Here is a 17,031-nt window from a genome sequence, read left to right as displayed (position 1 = left end):
CAAGGTCTATGGAGCCAAAGCCCCCTGGGGAACCTGTGCAAACGTGTCCACCACACGCTTCAAGAGCCCAGGTTTTCCCAGTCGAGGCCTGGAAGAGACCTGCCTTGGCTGGGCATCTAAATATCTGTGGAGCTTCCAGAATTCTGTCAGGCTCTGATTCTGCTCTTGAGCTGCTCGCTGTTCCACTGCAGGAGAAGAGGGCCTCTTTGTAAGCTACCAAAGAGGCTCTCTTCCCCTGTTGGTATCTGTTGGTTTGTTAACAGCCCTCAGCTTCTCACCATCCCACCGTGGAGCATCAGTAAGTCTTGGTAATAACCGGCCGACTGCTGTCCTTGCACACCCTGTCCTGATATCTTTCAAGCCCCAGAATCACCACACCTGCGAGGGTGCTCTCTACCGGGACTCTCCTGCAAGTCCCTACTGGGGAAACGTTCAGCAAGTGGGCTGCTATCTTGTGCCCTCCTTTCCTCTCAGGATGGGGTCCTCCCGGCCTGCTGGGCAGAAAGTGAGCCAGGCACCAAACTCACCTCACACCTGGTTTATCAGACACTTTTGGTATCAACTGTATCAGTTCAGGTCAACCAAGAAGCCGACACCAAGACAGGATTACACGTGCAAGATATTTATTGGGAGAAAGTCCTGTGGATGATGTTGGGGGAGGAGCCTCCAGACCCCAAAGAGGAAGTGGCGCCTGTAAAGAGAGAAACAGAGAGCTCGCAATCCTCATAATCAGACGACCTCTGACTCTGCAACTCTGCCCTTGCTCCGTCTTTTGCTCACAAGGCTGTTGGAGGAACTGGAGGCCGATCTACACGGAGAGGCCTTTCTCAGAGCCCGTACAGAGAGGGCCCCTGACGGCAGCTATGTGTTCACTGCACAAATGCAAGGGCACTAAGCGGAGCCTGAGTGTCTGTCAAGGAAACACAGCACCCCAATTCCACGTGTGACAGGTGGACGTGCAGGCTGCCTCTCTGCATTTACAACAACCCCTGTTTCTCACCAAAGTCAGTGTCACGCACTTTATGTTTTAAGTAGCACGAGGCAGAACAAAGGATGCACTGAGCTCACACAGACACGACCTCAAAATGTATTCTGCCTCACAACTATTATTACAAACTAAAATGCCTCTGTCCTAGCATTTAATCAGAAGAAGAAAACCAGGGCTGCGACGGTCGTGGGACGAGGCGAACATTTGTTGAGCAATGGTTTGTGCCCGGGACGACTGCAGGCACCTCACAATTGCTTGCCTCCGGCTCACAGGAGCACCTGGAGTAGGAACCCTTGTCCACTTCCGATGTGAAAATTGAGGCTTATAGAGGTGGTTACTTTTCCAAAGGAAGTCAATTATCAGAAATGACCAGTGATTGACTCCAGAATCTCGTGTATTTCATTTTTTGAAAACTTTAAAGTGAATTTCATTTAAGAATTACAGAAATTTTTCAGTTTAAATAATTGTTTCCAATAAAAATTTCTTTTCCTATATTACATGTTTAAAAGCCTACAGAGATTTTTGTCCCTTCCTCTGTCAACACCACAATGCTTTGAGCAGTGAGTTGTTCCTAGATCCCTGTTTCTCACTTAAACTGTGAACTCCTTGAGGGCAGCTCTCACGCCTGACTCACCTCATCCCCAAACCACCAGAATGAGGCCTGACTGCCTTGCACTTAGCTGTCACACGTTGAGCCGAACAGGAAATCTCAAACGACTCGGTTCATTTTTCTGCGACTTCTCTGGTTATTCTGATAGAACAAATCAGAATGTTAGAAGAAAACACATGGTCTCTTTAGTCTGTGGGACGCACACCATAATGGAAGGGCTCCCTCAAAAGCCTTGAAACTCTTCTGTTTGTTGGGAACCCAAAGTTGTTTAGCTCTTTTCTTGGCCAGAAGATGGATGTGGCTTATGGAGATCGACAGGGAGTTCTCACCCCAGGATCCCATCTCTCAGTTTCCCTCCTACGTGGGGAGACGGCCAATAACAAGCGTGAGAGTAAAGAGCCATGTGATTTGGGGACCAGATCTCAAAACATACCCAGAAAACAGGGCCCAGCCAGTGGCTCTCAGAGCTCATGTCACGGAGAAGAGCACAGGCTCAGAGACAGATGGGCCTGAGTGTGAATCCCATGTGACACTGAGCTGCGTGACCTTGGACAAGCTGCTGCACCCCCCTAACCACAGCTTCCTGTGTGTGAGACAGAGATAATAGTGCTGCTGTGAGAAGGAACGGGAAGAGCACATGTGGAGCGCTCAGCACATGGCCAGCACTCAATAAATCCTATGAAGGAGGAATTCGCGCTGGTCATTGTTCACTGTGCATGCAACTGCTGCTTCACGTGTCTGAGCCAAAGGAGGACGGCATCTGGAACTCACAATTTTAGTAGGTCTTTGCATTTCCACAGCACCTTTCATCTCAGAGGACCAAGGCTGGGAAAGGACTAAGTCTCGTCTACTGCATTCTGGAAGAGACAGGAGCACATACGGTGGCCCTGGATACTGAACAGAACTGTAGTCTTGGAGCCACCTCCACATGCAGAGAGTGAAGCCAAGCAAACCCTTAGCGGAACTCGGTCCCTCGTATCCTCGGGTTCCTCTCTAACTGGATCCGATTATTGGTTTCCTGGGGCTAAATATTATTTATCGGCAGTGTAAGTCAATGCTGCTGACGTATGACTCTTTGGGGGCGTGTTTGTTTTTTGAAAACTGCTCTCAAATTTTCTAAATGTGAATTTAAAAGTCTGTCAGTCTATGTGCTGATAACTCAAAACAGATTGTAAATGTAACGGGATGCAATCAAGGCAAACAAACCCGATGAGAGCGCCAGAAGGCTGCGTATTAGGCCTGCTCCCCTCACGGGCTTCGCTAATGACGGAACAATTGTGTGTGCCGATCTGCCGCTGGCATTGCTATGCAGACAGCAACACTTTCATCTAAAATCCAGCTCCAAATTTTTTTAATCCTGTCAATGAATTTGCTGTGTCTGCAAAGAGCAACTCCAAAGAACCTTCCTAAATAATAAGAAATGGGAATATGCAAGCACAGTCTTTAATTCTAAATCCAGGGTGTTAGTTGAAATATACAATCACTTTTCTCTTTGTCATTGTTTTGTCATCTACTGGGATCCCTGCATCTGAACAACTTTTATGAATTTATGCCTAAACACAGCTTTAAAATGCTGGAATTGGTCAACATTGAAGGCAGGTGGGCGCTAAACTGCAGGAGAATATTGCAAGATCCCAAACTCATCTAACATTTCCTTCAGAAAATAAAAAAATGTAAATGTGCTCTGACTGCTGTTCAGTTTACTGCGGGGACCAGCTTTTCATCCAACAGCACCTGCCTCTCTATTCAGAGATGTCTGCGTGGGAGGATAAGTGCCAGCAACAAAGACTTCGGCTGTGGCAGCGGCTGCCTCATTTTCTTGGAACTCACCATTATGTTTCAGGTCAGAGATTGAGGTCTGGTGCGGGGAGCAGGGCTTTTAATATCAGGTGAATGGATTTTTATAAGAGGTTGGGAAGCTTTGGGTCTTACAGAGAAAAATGGTGCTTTAAAAATAGGCACATTTCTTTTGTACTGTAATTATCAGTGCATGACAAATCATTTTTCATTCTGTTCCATGTGGGCAAAAGGAAATATCCACTACCCATCTCTGTGGGCTGGCCATTTTAAGAAGTCAAAACGTTCCCATATTTCATCAGTTTCTTGAGAATATGTCATTTACCTAGAAGACTCACCCTGAAACATCACTTTTAAGGGAGAATGAACAAAGGGTACAAATTCGTCAATCTGTCCAGGAAGTCATTGTCACATGTTCACTGTTTAGCAGGTAATGTTGGGTAAACTGATAGCTTTTCTATAGTTCCTAAAGCGCTCATATTGTGTAAGCGACCAAACATCAGAAATAGGAACAACCATCCCTGTTAAAAATAGAAAGAATGACAAAAATATGAAAGAGTGGAACAATAGCTCCCACACTGCTCATCAGAGCCCCCACGCTCACTGAGCCCCTCTGAGCTCCTGCGGCCCCATGTTGAAGTGGAGGCGACAAGGCTTCCCTTCCCAGGCTGCTGTGACCAGGGAACAGGAAACTTGGTGAAGAGCTCTGCAAATAGTGACATATTTTAAAAGCATCAGAAAGAAGAGGATCATAGTAACAAGAACAATTATAGAATGATTATCACACTACTAAACATAATAACGACGGTTATTATTATTGAAAATAGTGGATCTGGCCCAGCAGGGCTGAAGACGCGTAGATGGTGCGCTCAGGCTACGCGGCTCGGATGCTCTGGCCTGGAGGAAAGGAGGCCCCCAGGCCGTGTACTCCCGTCTGAAGAAGTGAAGTCCGCTCTGACTGGAGCGGACCTCAGACACACTGACACGTGTTCTGTAAGAGGAGCTCCGCAGACCTTGAACTGAAGTCCCATCTTTCTGAGAGCCTTTTTCAAAAGCAAAGAGCGGGCTGAGGGACAATCCCGCCCCTCAGCGAGCTTGCAGGGCTCGGAGGCGCTTCGCCCACAGCACAGGGGCTCTGCAAACCCGCCAGGCCCATCCCTCCAGGGCCAGGCGCCCAGGCGCTTGCACGGCCTCACGTGGGGCCGCCAGGCAGCGGCTCGCGTTCACTAGCATCTCTCTGCCCAAAGTCCACAGCTTTCCATTCTTACAGGAACTAAGGATTTTACAGTTGCTTTCTTAAAAAGTGGCAGGAATTATGGCTCAAAAACTACGGTATATTTTTGCTTCTGAAACCAACACTCCAGAAAAATAAATACACTTTTAACAGGGGACACACTGTCTACGCCACCTCCCACGCTCCCTCTCAGGGTGACAAGATGTGCGGTAAGAAGGTTAGGCAGCTGGCCGTCACTTATGCAGTCTACGAACACGACAGTCCCTCTCCTCAGGGGCGGGAGAGGACGCTGCTGGGGGCTGCCAGCTTCTCCCTCCCTTGGGGCTCGTCTTCTGGTCGGCTTAGACGCGGGGGAACTACATTTCCCAGAATCCCCTTCGCCGGATAGTCCTGGGTCGGCGCCCCCAAGGGCGTTCGCGTGACTTTTGGGAGGCAGAGCTCAGCCCCAGCCGCTGTGCACCGAGGACCGTGGTTGCTCGAGTCAGAGACAGACAGACCGCGAGGCCCCGGTCTGTGCTTCTCTGCGGTCCACGGCCAGCTCCCTACCTGACTGCCTGCTCTGCGGACCAGTGGCCACCCCAGGCCGCCGCCAGACCCTTTATGGTGAATCCACAGAGGCCGTAGCCGCAAGGAACCAGGAATGCCCGCAGACCGCCATCCCCGGCCCGCTCGGACTCCGCTCAGGCAGCTGCCTGTGCCTGGCTTCCTGCACGTTCTGACTCGTCTGCCGCTCCAGAGCTGGCTTCAGGCAGGGTCACCTGTCCACACAAGTCATTTGGAGACCTTTGGGATAAGCGAAAAGCAAGGGCTTCAAAGTCCTGCAGATCGAGGCACTCGTCCTAACCCTTCACTCTTCCAGCTGGTACGACCTTGAGTTTCTCAAGCCTTCATTTCTACCTTCAGGAGAATTGGCAAGAAATCCTGCCTGGGTCCTGTGTGAAGAAACCAAAAGTTCTCCCGTGAGTGTTCGTACTCAGAGCCGGTCTGGAGCTCATGCGCTCCACCTGTGTGCGCCATGAAATCCCAGACTGAGAATTTAAAGTGGCGCATGGTTGTTAGTGCTTCTGAGGCATCCGGAAAGAGCAAAGGTAGAAACTTTCCAAAGGAAAGCACCTTAAACCCAGGACAGAGTCTTCTCAAATGAAGTTCCGGGAAACATAAGCTCACAATAAGGAAAAAGAAATCACAGCCGCCCAAGGAAAGATGCTGCCATTGGCAAGAGTCAGTGGAAACAACAAGCAACAGAAGCTGAGCTGCGAAGATGGCTAATAACGAACTAAAACAAATATTTACAGAGTTCCTGTTTTAGCACAGATCCTTAGTGCCTGGGATCAGGCACATCAAGGAGAAAAGCCGAAATCTTGCCGTTTTAGTGATATTTACAATCAATATTTAAAACGTGAAGAATGTCTGTTTAAATTTTTAAAGAAATACAAGAGGATGTCAAATTTACAGGCAGATTTGATAAACAAATAGAACTTGGAGAAATAAAAGCATAATAATCATGGAAATTAGAAAATCAATGGATGGGATAAGCCCCAGGTGAAGAACGAGAGGAGAGGGAACTCAAGCTTTTGCGCACAGTAAGGGCAGCACAGAGGGGTGGAGGAGATGAGCAAGAGGACGCAGAACAGGAAGACCAGACGGAGCGGCTCCCACACACACCACTCAGTGTTTCAGAGGGAGAAGGGAGGGCGGGGGCCACGTGCCGGGAGGCAGCGGCTCAGAGCTCTCCAGGAGTGAAAGGGAACTGTCCTCCCACTCCAGAAGCCCAACAAATCACGCCAGGATTAAAAAAATGTGTTTGGCAACAAGTAAAATTTAATGACAGCGTATTCTATAACATTCGGTTTAGGCACCAAATGTATATTAAAAGATGGAATGAAATGTTAACTTCCACTAGGTCATCCAACAGGGGGAGGCAAGTGGGATGCCCAGGGCACAAAGCTGAAGGAGGGAAACCAGATGTGCATCTGCAGAAACTCCACAGGGAGCCCCGATGTTTCCGTGCCCTGGGGCCTCCCGGGCCCCACCCTGGTCCCGGCCCTTAGAGATAAAACCCTGCTTTGTGACCTAATGTTTGGAGTTATCTAACTGAACGTTAGAAAAAATAAACTGAGTTATTTTTATGAAATTTATATATGGTTTTAATCTACTACTTCGAGATCTGTTTTACACTCAGTATAACATGGAGCTGGTCCAGTGGCGCAGTGGTTAAGTTCGCACATTCTGCTTTGGCGGCCCCGGGTTCGTGGGTTCAGATCCCAGGTGCAAACCTAGGCACCACACAAGCCATGCTGTGGCAGGTGTCCCATGTATAAAGTGGAGGAAGATGAGCATGGATGTTAGTTCAGGGCCCGTCTTCCTCAGCAAAAAGAGGAGGATTGGCAGCAGATGTTAGCTCAGGGCTAATCTTCCTCAAAAAAAAAAAAAAATGTATATATTTAACTGTGCCCATTATAAATGTACAGTTCACTGAATTCAACAGTGTAACTACCTCCACATTGAGACACAGACATTTCCATCATCCCCAAGAGCCCCCTCCTTCTCCCTTGCTGGGGTCCGTGCCCTCCCCTGCTTCCTGTCACTAGAGTTTAGATTTCACTTTTCACAGTTTTATATAAACAGAATCATACAGTATTTACATTCTGTTTTTAAATAACAAGAAAAATATCTAAGGTAGCACTTCTTTAAAAATGTCTCACTAGAGGTATGGGTTATCTTTATTTGCAATAAGTAAAAAAGCTAAATTGAATATATTTCTCTCTCTGCTTTTTTTTCCTTTTTACCCTGGTTTTAGAAGGACTAGAGAGATTTTTGGTGTGCTACATAAAAATTGTGGTTAAATTAATGACACTTAAGAATCTTGTTTAGGACATCTTAAAGCAAATTAGAGAAATATCATTTTTACACCCAACTTATGTTTCACTTCAGTATTCATTTTATTTTTTGTGTTTATGAAAGGTCCCGTCATGGATGTAAATTAAACTTGAAAGGTGCTTAAGAACAAGAAGACTTTTTAGCTCTCTGGTAATCAAAATCAACACAATGGCTAGAGGTATTCAACTGGGTGACTGAGTCACAAATGTAATCATCTCGTGCCCGATAATTGGTGTGCACCCACTCAATACACTCTGCAAGACCCTCAAAGTGTTCAGGTTGGAAAGAAAAAATAGCCACATCATCATTTAATTTAGACATTTTTAAAACAGAATTAGAGATCATTAACTTAATGCTTTATGCATTTCTGTATGGTTTTTTATAATAGAGATGTATTGCATTTGAAAATTTATATAAACTTACCATCTGAATAAATAATCTTCTAAACATACTAGAAGCAAAAACAGATGCCATTACCATTTTTAATGATGAATCTCCTATGACACTTTCACAGACCTTTGAAGATTTTCAAACCACAATTTGGGAAGGGAAAATTAATCAACACTCACAGGCCACTCGTGGGCCACTAATTACCATATGTCACCAAATAAAATTGTCTCTTTGCCAGTCACCCTCTTTGAAGTCTCTGTATTATTTCACCCCATTTATCAGACCCCTCCTTCTTCCTTACAATGCTCTCCCTTCTCCCTTGAGGCCAACCTGGTATTATTGCCTCTCCAGCCCACCTGGCTGGTCCACCTCTGCTGCTCTAGGAGTTCCCCTCCCTTCTCCGTGGCCGAAACTGGACTCCACCCTTTGCTTGCTTTTCTCCTCCATTCTTGCTTCCTTTCCTTTGCTAATCCTGGGCTTCTTCCCAGTGAGGCTTCATTTTGCAGGCCTCATTTCCCAGGCTCCCCTGTCAGCTGGCCTCTTTTAATTAGACCAAATGGGGCACTGGAGGGAGGAAGGAGGCACTGGCAAGAGGCACTGAAGAAGATGGCAGGATAAAGGATGGGAGGAGCCAGGGTATTTCTCTCCCTCCCTCTCTCTGTCTTGGATGCGTCTCTGATGTCTTGCCTGGAGCTGGATGGCTCCACATGGCTCCACTCACATGTCTGGCAATTGTTTTGGCTGGTAGCTGGGTTCTCCTCCCTGTGACCTCTGGTCTTTCAGTAGACTAGACCAGGCTTCTTCACAGCACGGTGGTCTGAAGATTTCTAAAGGGCAAGACTGGAGCTGCAAGTCTTCTTAAGGCCTGTGGGTTCTAGATCTCACACAACATCGCATCTATCACATTCTATTGGTCAAAGCAAGTTACAAGCCCAGCCCCTATTCAGAGGGATAAAAAGTAGACTTTGTTTCTTGATGAGAACAGCAGCAATATTACATTGCAAAGGGCCTGAACACAAGGAAATGTAATTCATTGGGGCCCCTTCTTGTAACATTCTGCCTCACCCAGGCCCTGAGCTCCAAAAGCACCACCTCCATGGTAGCCACAAGTTAGGGTCCTAGCCACATGCTAGTCCTAACCTCCATGTTGTCCTCGTTTGTCTCCTTAGCTCCGTCATCACCTGTTTAATCTGTTCTTTGCATTAGATTGCTTCCAGTTTCTGTGTTCCTGGTATGACCCTAAATGTACCTCTACTTTCTAACTTTAACAGTGAATAACTCAAATTTGAATCGAAGCTTGATCTCTCATCCAAAATCCAACCATAAATTTCCATATTTCCACTTAGATTTCCCCTTCATCACCCAAACCTGGTATATTTAAAACTGAGGTTATAATCCTCTCCCCTCAACAACGACCCCTATCATCTTCTCTGTGCTCTAAAACAGGGGTCAAATAAGGACAGCCAGTGGGCCAGATCCACCACCCCCATTTTATTGGGACACAGCCACACTCATTCATGGTTGCAGAGTCTGCGGCTGCTTTCACACTGCGACGGTAGAACTGAGCAGATGCAGCAGAGACTGTGTGACCTGCAAAACTGAACATGTTTACTATCTGGCTTTCACAGAAAAGCTCGCCAATCCTTTTTCTAAACCTGATTCTTCTGTTTCTTCATCCTGTACAATCAGGGACCATGTGTTACCATAATCTCAATTCAGACCCTCCTCATTTCTCAGTGATTTCATATTCTCTTCTCTCTCCCTCTCTCCAGCCTCCTGGTCTATTCTGCGTATCTCAACTAAAATGATCATTGCAAAATGCCATTTTAATTGTCACTCGCCTACTAACACTTCTACAGTGACTTCTTTTGTGTATCTGATAATTACAAACTCTATATTATTCCACCAAATGACCTCAATTTACCCAACAAAATTTAATTTGCACTTTTCCCAAACTGTCTTCTCCAATCTAGAGAATCTTTTCTTTGATTTCAGAGCCTACGAACACAGGAGTTCTGTCATATTACTCCACAGCTCTAGCACCACACACGCTGTCTAGCATATGGCAACCAGGGAGTGTGTGTCGAATGAAGGTTCCCCCTGAGTATTACTGATTTTGTTTCCACTTCTGGTCATTTATTTGTACACTTCTTCTACCTATGATGCCCTCTCCATTCTTTTCTATCTACCTAAAATATTTCCCTAGTCTCAGCTTCTGTCTAAACTGTCCGAAGCTTAATGATCTCTTCCTTCGTTCTCATTCTGTGACACTAAAAAGCCATACCATCCATCTGCCCACTGCCTTCATGCATATACGGACGTGAAATTAGCCACAATACTGATTCTTGAGAGAATGAGACCATGCCGTGTATTTAAATATGCACAATTTGTACCATCCGTTCACAGATCTCACAACAGTCCTTTGAGATCTTTCTTCTTATCCTTGATTTGGAGTTTGTCCAAAATTACAAGGCTAGCAACTATTAAAATCCAGAAGGAGGGGCCAGCCCCGTGGCTGAGTGGTTAAGTTCGCGTGCTCTGCTTCAGGGGCCCAGGGTTTTGTGGGTTCAGATCCTGGGTGCAGACCTAATACCACTCTTTAAACCATGCTGAGGCAGCGTCCCACATGCCACGACTAGAGGCACTCACAACTAGAATGTGCAACTATGTGCTTCGGGGCTTTGGGGAGAGGAAGAAGAAGAAAAAAAGAAGATTGGCAACAGATGTTAGCGCAGATGCCAATCTTTAAAGAAAAAAAAGAAAAAGAAATAAAAGCCAGAATGGCAATCTAATTTGTAAATATATAAGTTTTAGTCCAAGATTCTAAATTTATAGGATTTTCTAGTGGATATCAGATGAGTTGTGTGATATAAGATTTTGTTCTAAAATATTTTTTGTAAATTGAGAGGTAAAATTTTTCAAATAGAGAAAGAAGAGTTGAGAAAGAGAAATAGAAAACTTGTTCACAGCTTATTACTCAGAAGAGAAAAAATTCACTTACACAGGACCTAAAAATTACAACCTGTCCTTTCAATGTTTGTGAACAAAATCTTGGGGACAATACAGACACCCCCGGAGCTAGCTCTGAAAACACTTGTGTGCTGGGGCAGGTTCCTCCTGACTTGGAGGGGAGATTACTAAATATTCAGGAATTTTTCAAACCAAATGTTAATCCATCAGTAGCTTGAAACCACCCATTGCACAAGTACTTACCTGGAAATTGGCAAATGAAGAAAATCAAGGCTTTTTGAAGAGTTTTCTAGCACATTGCTGGATGCGCACATACAAACATAAAGAAGAGACACAGAGCGGGCCCGCCCAGTGGCGCAGCGGTTAAGTTCGCACGTTCTGCTTCTCAGCGGCCTGGAGCTCGCCGGTTCAGATCCCGGGTACAGACATGGCACTGCTTGGCACACCATGCTGTGGTAGGCATCCCACATATACAGTAGAGGAAGATGGGCACGGATGTTAGCTCAGGGCCAGTTTTCCTCAGCAAAAAGAGGAGGATTAGGGCAGCAGCTGTTAACTCAGGGCTAATCTTCTCTTCAAAAAAAGAAGAGATACAGAGGACTATAATAATCCCAATGGTAATGAATAATGATTGATAAAAAGACACATTCGTGGGGCCGGCCTGGCAGTGTAGTGGTTGGGGTCCAGTGTTCCATTTCGTCAGCTTGTGTTTTCCAGGTTCAGATCCCGGGCGGGGACCTAGCACTTCTCATCAAGCCATGCTGTGGTGGCATCCCACACACAAAATAGAGGAAGATTGGGACAGACGTTAGCTCAGGCCACTCTTCCTCAAGCAAAAAGAGGAGGATTGGCAACAGATGTTAGCTCAGGGCAAATCTTCCTCATAAAAAAAAAAAGACATTTGTTTAGAATTTGCCATGTACTAAGCCATGTTCTAAGCACTTAACACATATTTAGTGGTGTGCTAGAGCCGGCTAACACCAGCTTGCAAAAGCTGATTATCCACATCTCTTCCCAACTCTGCATTCAGTGACCTCACATTGGTAGCTTGAAATCAGACTTGATGGGAGTATTTGCACCATGGAAATCAGCAAATACTACAAGTCAGGACTCTTTACCCAGAGTCAGTCATTAAACATTTAGCAGCATATCACTGGTCTTAAGCCAGACTTTTACATGAGAGAACACTCACTATTGGTCTCCTAATGTATTATTCTGTGTTGTTTCTTCAACAGGAAACCTACACTTGAGCAGAGGAAGAGGAAGGAAAAATCGGAGACTGCCGAAAGTAAGGAACGACTTGACTGCAGTACAACTAGTCTGTGACAACAGAAGTCCTCAGAGTAACTGCTTACATCACCTTCCCTCCATCATAGGAGCTTCTGGGAAGAGCTGGCAGTGTCTTCTTATCTTGCCCTGCTATCTCCATCAATCTTGCCCTCTCCATGGAAACAGCACTGTGAACAGTTCAATCACTTCCCTACAGCTTCTTGAGAATCATTGTCATTTCTGATAAGACAACCCCCTTGGCCATCAATAAGTAGGTACTTCCTAAACCCAGACAATTGGCTATAAAATATGACTGTGGGCAGTTCCAAGGAATTCTCCAGTGCTAGTGAATTAGGAAAAAGCAGGGAGCACAGGAGAGAGCCAAAATCCAAAATGAAATTAGAATGGCATCCAGGATGGGTGAGTTCTGTAAGAGTTAGCTTTCCACCATATTAATGGGGTTCCCTTGAGGATTTGAGATGACAGCACAGTGCCTGTGTCTGCCACTCCTTCCCTAACAATTCTCATTGCATCCCCAAGAGTCAGCTGGCCAGTGCACAAAAGGAAAATTAAGACAAGCTTCTTCTGTCCTGTACCCATTAAAGGAAAGAGCTCAAAAGCAAAAGCTAATTTTTAACTGAAGTTTATATCCCCATTAGGGGAAGAACTGTCCAGTGAATTAGATAATTTCCAGAATTTGCCAGCAGAAATAAAAATCCGAAAACTTGAAAGGGGAAAATGAAATCAATAACAAATTGTAAGTTATCTGTCCTAAACAACAACCGCTGGGTCTTGACAGTAGGAAAAGGAGCCTACAGCTTAATTAGGAGATGTCGCCCTGGCTCCAGTGGCCTCCCAAATGCTCTGCTTAGTTCGCCATGGGCCATTGTCTTTCTCCCTAAATTTAAATTAGCATCTGCAACCACTCTCCTAGAAATAAAGACTTCAGCTCTATACTTCATTCTGAACACCCACTGGTCTTGAAGTAAAATTAAATCATGAATGGAGTATTATTTAAAGGTTGATAGTCTTCACGCAACATCACTTCAGCAATGAAGCTAAAACTCCTTGAAGAAAATTCTGCTGTGTAGCCAAGAGTGCCATGGTTAGGTTCCAGCTTCATAAAATTGTCTAGCATTTGTCACTTTGAATGTTTTCATGCGCTTTTTTCTCGGTGACACTATAATCTCTACAACACTGAGTGTGAAGTGATTAAACAATGAAACCTTGAGCTGGTTTGCAGGGATGGGGATAATAGTCCCAGGGGAAGTGTCAGAGTCCCGTCCCTCTTCCTGCCAGGGAGAGGGCGGAAGTCTCTTTTCTGCTTTCCTTTCAAACAAGAGGCAACTCCTCTGTCCCAAAGGAATTCTTAAAACTGCATCCCAAAGAAAACAGATTCCACAGAGATAATCCAGTAGTCAATGAGATTACAGAACCAGAAGCACATATGCTGGGAAGCCTTCCAAAGTGATGCACACGGCTGACACATCAGCTTCTTTGCTGTACCTGGGACACCCAGACACACCTGCAGGTACAGTCGGATGCGGTGGAAGGGTTTAGCAGGAGGGGGTAATCTGGTTGTCAGACAAGCACAGATCCACAAAGCCCTGGAGGTGGTGCAGACCTTTTCTGCTTCAGTCTGTGGGTCTGTCCCAGGTGGACAGCCAACAGATTGTTGCAGCGCTCGGTCCCTGAGCAAGCTGTATATCCTGCAGACCATTCAGCTGAGACTGAGCATCTAAAATGTCATATTTTTGATGTGTTATTTTGTTCCTGTGGGATAGGAGAGAAAGAAAGGATTCTGGCAACAGAAAATCCCACCTGTCAACGGAAGGAAGACAGAACTCGCTCCAGGGTCAAAGGTCGCCCAACAGAGAGAGGTGCTACTTCACTTCTGTCTTTCCGACCATCTAAAGACCTGGCCAACTCAATAATGTCCCTGATGCAAGAAGCAAGCACCTCAGCTCAGAGAAGCCTTTGAGCTAAGAGCACGGCAAACAGAGTGTTCACCTGAGAAGTGTGCCAGCCTCCACAAGACCCTGAGGTTGAAGCCCAGCACAATGACCCAAATACGCACGTGAGCAATTCCAGCTGATTCCAGAAGCCCATTGGTATTAACTAGATCAGCTTTGTGTCTGATATCTGATAGCACCTAACATCCTGAAAGTATACTGTATTAGATACTGCAGCACGAATGTCTTGCTCATTGAATGTTGAGAAATACACAAAAAGTAGCCACCACGACCTCAGAGACTGAGGACAGCTTCAAGGACGCCCTAACGGTTTTAGACTTCAGGGGAAAAGATTGGCCCTTTCTATCAGAAACAGGACGGAGGCAGGTCTTTTTGTAAGCACACTGAGAATTGCTAGGGAAGGAAGGTGAGACCAAGAAGGAAGGTTACAGACAGACTACGAATGATTGTGGCCTCAGTAAACAGCTTGAGGAACCCAATGGAATTTATGACTAGCAATCCTAAAAATCTGTGATAAATGCAGCTGTGGATACAGATACACACGTAGGTGTAGCTGTAGAGGTGGATACACACACACAGCCTGATACAGGTAGAACTGAGACAAAAAGTACTGTTATCATCAATTAGTTAAAAAAGAATATGACAAGTCCACTGCTACTTAAGTTTCATGTGCAGGTAAAAGAGAGAAATATTCACGAGTCAATTGCTGTGTCTCCATCAGTGATACCTACCATCTTTGATCTTCATTCCAAATAGCCCAGGAGTGATCATTATAATCACAAAACAATACCATAGGGTTTTATGAAATTTGAAATAGTTTCCTATGTGTTATTTAATCTCGTAATAGCCCTGTGAGAAGAGCAGGCTATCAGGGCAGACATAGGAGCACTGAGAAGGAGGAGGAAGGATGGAAAGGACAGAAGGGAAGGGGAGAGAGGTGGAGGGAAGTGTGGGAGGGGGAGGAAAAGCTGCCTACCCACTCTTCCTGCCATCAGGTGTCAGCCCTAACCCTGGTCATATCTCTCACCATCTCCTAACGAGTGTTCCGAGGTCGAAGATCCACGGAGCTCTTTGGCCTCCCCTGTAATAATTGCTCTATGAATTCTGAGCAGCCCGATCATCATCACCAATCTCAGCTATAAAATTTTTCATAAACTCATATATAAAGTTGAGAACTTCAGGAAAAACAACAAAGCACAGTAAAGCACAAAGTCAAGAAAGAGAGTCAAGAAGGAAAGCCAGCCACAAGCACTAACTTTCCCTGCAGGCCTCATAATCAGCCTCCACGAGGCTCTCTGACCAAGCAGGGAGCTCCAGGGGAGTGGAGAGAGTGAGTTCTTGGAGGCCAGCCCAGGGAAGGAAATCCCTCCCCTTTTGTCCTCAGTTCAACTCCCGAGATCCCCAGCCTCGGGGTGAGTCACTCTGCAGTTGCCTATGATACGCATCTGCACGGATGCCTTCTGCTTCAGCAGGAATTTCAAGCTCCTGCCTGCCTGTAATAAGGGGGAAAATCAGAGCAACAATGTGACCGGATGCTGACAAGCTGGCAGCCAGGGAAAACAGTGATGCTTTTGGCTAATTTTCTTTTTCAGGGCTTTTTGCTGTAAAGAAAATTGGCCTCCATGGATTAAGAGAAATTCAACATTTGCATCCCTTTCTTGAATTTGATCTCTTTGTTTCCATTTTAATATGTCGTGGGAAGTTTCCTGTGAATATGTAAACAAGCTTTGTGTTTATTTTAATCACTTTTTCCTCTTGTTCCAGGCTCTAGACAACCTGGCCCTCACTCAGTTCTGGTGGTTAGAGGAGAACACGACCAAGTTGTAACCAAGTTTGTCCTTCTGCAAGAGGAAGTGGTGGGATAAATAAAAGGATGGCATTTCCTAAAGAAGCTGAGACTCCTATTAACTGGCTAAAGAACTAACTCCTCAATAAAGAATTAGTCAACTAAACTAGTTTAAGAAAGAAATCTTTGAAGTGACTAATTTACAGCTTTGGAACCTGAACACTCACCTAAGAATTCCTCCGTTTCCTGTTAATCCTGAAGATCGTACTTCTTGGCTTCTCAGAGAATCCCCTTGAAAGTGTTGCCGTATTCAGTGTCTCTGCTCCGTCTCCTGGGATTTATTAACCGGCTGGAATCTGGCTTCTGTCCTGACTACCTTTCTAAAACTTATGAAGACAGTGGTGAAAATGATGTACTTATTGATAAAGACAGTGAATGTTTCCCAGTACTTATTTTACTGGATTTCTCTATGGTATTTGAAGATGATGACCCACCTCATTTGAGAAATTTCCCTTCTTTTGTTTACCGTAATACCATGCTCTCCTGATTTTCTTACGTCTCAGATCAATTCTTAGTTTTCTTTCCTCAATTCTCTCCCTCGTCCTTTTAAGAACAGGTGTTCTTTTGTTTTCTCTACTTCTTTGATGATGTCAGGCATTCCTGTGTTTCCAGTACCACCTCTACGTAATTTTCACGTCTGTGTCTCTGACCTAAACCTCCTTCCTATGGCCTTGCATCTTCAGCTGCCCATCTTGATTGTGGCCTGCCATGGTTATTAGGGACAATTCCAACTCAGCTCATCAGTCAAACTCCCACCTCAAGTGCCTGCTGCTGCACGTCTCCCCATGTTCTGCCCCCAGGGCCTTCTCTAACGCCACAGGAGCTGGCTTGCCCACTTAAACAAGGGCAGCTGGCAACGGGGGAGTCAGTAGAGAAATGCTCCAGACTTCCATCTTTCAGATGGCGAATTCTTGGAGGCACTCTTTGTTCTTCTCAAAAGTCCCCTGTTTCCCAGAGTACCAACCCCAGAAAGTACCCTTACCCAGGATCTCCTCCTTCGTTATCTCACCCTTACTTGGCCACTCATGTTTGTGGAATGACTTCCCAAAGAAACTACCTATACCCAAGTTCTTA

At 45.5% G+C, this 17,031-nt stretch overlaps 1 long non-coding RNA gene across 1 annotated transcript; it reads right to left on the bottom strand.

Moving 5' to 3' along the window:
• Positions 1 to 4,185: 4,185 nt before the first annotated feature.
• Positions 4,186 to 16,249, bottom strand: LOC138923108 (uncharacterized). Its single transcript, XR_011436317.1, has 2 exons — positions 16,125 to 16,249; positions 4,186 to 5,561 (listed from the first exon to the last, which is right to left on the bottom strand). It is a non-coding gene; the product is annotated as an uncharacterized lncRNA (long non-coding RNA).
• Between the last annotated feature and the right edge of the window lie 782 nt (positions 16,250 to 17,031).

This window comes from Equus caballus, chromosome 2 (genome assembly GCF_041296265.1).
Source record: "Equus caballus isolate H_3958 breed thoroughbred chromosome 2, TB-T2T, whole genome shotgun sequence".
NCBI lineage: Eukaryota > Metazoa > Chordata > Mammalia > Perissodactyla > Equidae > Equus > Equus caballus.
Note: the sequence above shows the minus strand (reverse complement) of the source record. Positions and strands in the feature narration are given on the sequence as shown.